We start from the raw sequence: 3,748 nt of genomic DNA on the forward strand, positions 1-3,748 counted from the left end.
ATCAGCGAATAGTTATCAGCTATTTTGAAACAAAAAAAGACAGTTTGTATCCATAACAGCAAATGAACTGTACAACAGAAAATGCAAATGCTATTTATGGTCTCCTCACAACAATGATAAGAAAAATAAACTGGGTCAATATGGCTGTTTATTAATACAGAGACACACATGTTAATATGATCTCTGGTCTCCCACTCAGAGACACAGGTCTCCCAGTGTCCAGCATTCAGACTGCTACCTGAGGACACTCTTGAGAAAATCTGCTCACACAGATATGTAGAGCCAAATACTGTCAATAAGGCCTCTGCAATGTTCTGAAGACAGTTAAACTTGTCAGGTAGTGATGTCCAGCAGGTGAAAATGCAGCTCCATGAACACGCACAGCTGTGGATTCCAGCTGCGTTCGTAGTTCTGTTCTCTGTGTCCAGCCAGTTAATGCGAGACAAATTCAGCTGCTCATTAAACCTTTCTGGTTTCATCAGAAAAGAAAACATTGGTCCATACACCTAAAAGTCCCGAAAACGCATTGTGAATTCTGTCTCGAGTCTAGGGATGTATCCGTGTATTTCTGTGGTGCTGATGCTGCGCTGAGCAGACAGCTCCTGAAGCATTTGAAGTGTCGGAATATGGAAATTTCAACATCGCTTGAAAAAACTGCCAGCTAGCAACGTCCCTCTCACCGGTAGGCTAAGCTATTTTTAGCCAATTACAAGTTGAATCTGGCAGTTGGGGTTGTTAGCTAAGATACCATCATTAAGAAGCGGCACAACTAATCTGTCTATGCGAGCTAATTTGCGATGTGCACTGCTGGCCCGGCCATTTATTTTTTAATGCACCTTCTCAGATTAATTCACTGCATGTCGTGCCCAGCGCTGGACTGGGACAAAAGATCGGCCTGGGCATTTTGACTAGAGACTGGCCCACCAGGTTAAAGCCTTTGAATGAAAACGAACGCTGTTGTGACAGTGATGTACTGTCTTGTTGGTATATGTATGATTTCTATACATTTTACATCAGATAAAAACTTTGGTTGTAAGATTCAGATAATTATTTATTAAAAGCGAGACATTTTAAATGAGAATGAGAAAGAAAAGTATTTCTTTGTGCCCCCCTTTCCCTGTTAATGCCCTACCTGGGCCCCTGGCAAAACTTTGCTAGACCCGCCCCTGCACAGTTACCAGCTGTCAGCTACTTAGAAAAGGATCCTGGTGTTATTTGTCTCTCAGAAACAGTTCATCACTTCCCTTCAACTCATTCATGTCACCTAAAAGGTAAACCTGTTTCTCCATCACCTGTTCAGCTCTGATGATTCAGTAAGGACATCTCCTGGTTTCATCTTCATGTTTCCCTCTCACCACATATCCAAACCGATATCATGACCGGCAGCTTTTACAGCTGTGGCTCCAGCAAACATCAGCTGATACTGGAAATTAATATTAAATAAATTCTAACAACAGCTGATCAAGCTTAAACGTGCTGCTGTTGTTTAGTGCGACATCCGCTGGTTTCCTCTTTCTGAGGCGCAAAGTGGGAGATAAACCAACAAGAGAGAAAAGCAGATCAGCAGATCATCGATCAGTTTCATGAGTGAAGTAGCAACAGGAGAGGGAGGGGGAGAGAATGAGAGAAGAAGAGGCAGCTGACAGCATAAAGACAGAATAACTCCAGCTTTGTGTCTTTTCTCATTCTAGCTGAAGTACGGGACAAACTGTGTTCCTTTCCAGCTCAATATGAAACGCGTAATATTTTCTCTGAATACGAGACGATTCCGGTCTTTACGGGACGGTTGGCAACTCTAATAACTAACCTTGTACTAACTGTGTACTAACCAAGCTAGTACACAGCTAAGGAGCAGAGATAACATGACCAAGAAAGTAGACTCTGTGCATTATAATAAATCCTCAAGCGATAATCCTCCCTTGGACTGTCTTGGTGCAAAACCAAGACATAAATCATGTCTCCTGGAAGGGGGAGGACCTATCACAGGCTGAGCACAGCGAGCTGAAATCTCTGAAACCGACTGGCCTTCACTTCCTACAAGACAGAGAAGCTCTTCTACCCCTGTATACGGGAGAAAACAGGACTGGACAACCGTGAATAGGAAGGTTAACAACAAACCTCCAAAACAACTGAATGTGAAACTGCAGAACAGATTTGCTCCACTATCAAAGGACCCTGCATCTATATCGGACAACCACCCATCTAAAAGTAGCGAAGTAAGGTCTGAAAATCTGTTGAAAAGTAAAAGGCCACAGGGAAAGCTAAAGGCTAGGCCCGAAACTCTGATTGTGGGTGACTCTGCCATAAAGGATGTACAAAGGATGTGCGGTAAGAACACTAAAGTCCTCTGCTTTCCTAAGGATATGGTCAACAACCTGAAGGAGAGAATTCTTCAAATTGCAGATGAATATCCAACTGGGACAAACATTGTTCTGCATACAGGGTCAAACGATGTGTCCAAACAACAGTCGGAGGTTCTGAAACGGGACTTTACTGGATTATTAAATACTGTAAACTCTCTGAATGCAGCTGTATTCATCAGTGGACCTGTACCGCCCGTCAGAGGAGGAGACGAGAGATTCAGCAGGTTGTTTGCACTGAATAAATGACTTATATCAGCATGTACTGACCACTCAGTGCATTTTATCAACAATTTTAATATTTTTTGGGAACGCAGGCATCTGTTTAAAGGAAATGGATTTAATTTTAACAAGTCTGGGGTGAAACTGTTCACCTCCAACTTGTTTTATTCCATACGTCATCCATCTGTGCTTGGTGCCAAGGCTGAGATAAACGAGGAGTTATCTCATATAGAGGAACAAACAGTACTCCAAGAACAGACAAAGCCCAGCAGAAACCTTGAAGAGCAGCCTCATCTGCCCCCACCCCGGAAGAGCTTCAGAAAGGAGAGACATCAGAGGCAAGAAGAGGGGTCCCTATTTGCCTCCAACTCTCTCAACAACACCAGCAACCAGGACCAGGGACCACAACCTTCCCCAGTCCCCCAAACCCGTGACAGGCCATCACCCTCCTCCCCCTCCCTTTCTCCCTCCTCCCCACACCTGAAATTCACTGAGGAGATGATGGAGCGGGTCAATGCTAGGCTCAGATCTACCCCCCGGCCCAATCCCTTTTTGTCCCCCATAAACCCCCCACCAGAGCAGCCAAAGGTTCGCCATCATGCCCCGCCCTCAACAGAGCAATTGAAGTTACATTGCCCAGCCTCGCCCCCCTTAGTTCCTCCCTACCACCTTCATGCTCTGTCTCCGCAGTCTGATGTGTGATGTGTGGAGGGTCCGGGCTGCGAGGATTATGGCAGTGGTGACTTTTCCCAGGAGAAGCTGGGACCCTGTTTACTAGAAGGTTTTAAAATTTCTGTACTTTTAGGTGGCAGAAGGAGACATGTGGCCTGGTCAAAACACAGAGAGCTGCACCCTAAAAGATCTTTAAATGTAGTAAACATGATTTAATCACTGAGCACAGCCTTGATTTTATGTTTTTAACTGAAACTTGGTTGGACCAAAGTAACAGTGGAGCTGTTCTCATCGAGACGACCCCTCCTAACTACAGTTTTATCAGTGAGGCCAGGGTGAGCAGGAGAGAGGGGGGGGGTTGCTGTCTTATTTAATGAATCATTTCAATGTAAGCAGCTATCTCCTGGAAGTTTTCAGTCTTTTGAATATGTGGCTTTACAGCTGAAGGCCCCATCCAAAGTTGTGTTTCTTAATGTTTACAGGCCTCCCAAATA

General features: G+C 44.5%; 1 pseudogene; it reads left to right on the plus strand.

Moving 5' to 3' along the window:
- The first annotated feature begins 2,321 nt into the window (after window positions 1-2,321).
- LOC146393534 (uncharacterized) lies at window positions 2,322-3,465 on the plus strand (annotated as a pseudogene).
- The last annotated feature ends 283 nt before the right edge of the window (window positions 3,466-3,748 follow it).

The sequence above is a fragment of the Perissodus microlepis genome, chromosome 1, assembly GCF_051167445.1.
Source record: "Perissodus microlepis isolate ML-2025 ecotype Zambia chromosome 1, ASM5116744v1, whole genome shotgun sequence".
Classification (NCBI taxonomy): domain Eukaryota; kingdom Metazoa; phylum Chordata; class Actinopteri; order Cichliformes; family Cichlidae; genus Perissodus; species Perissodus microlepis.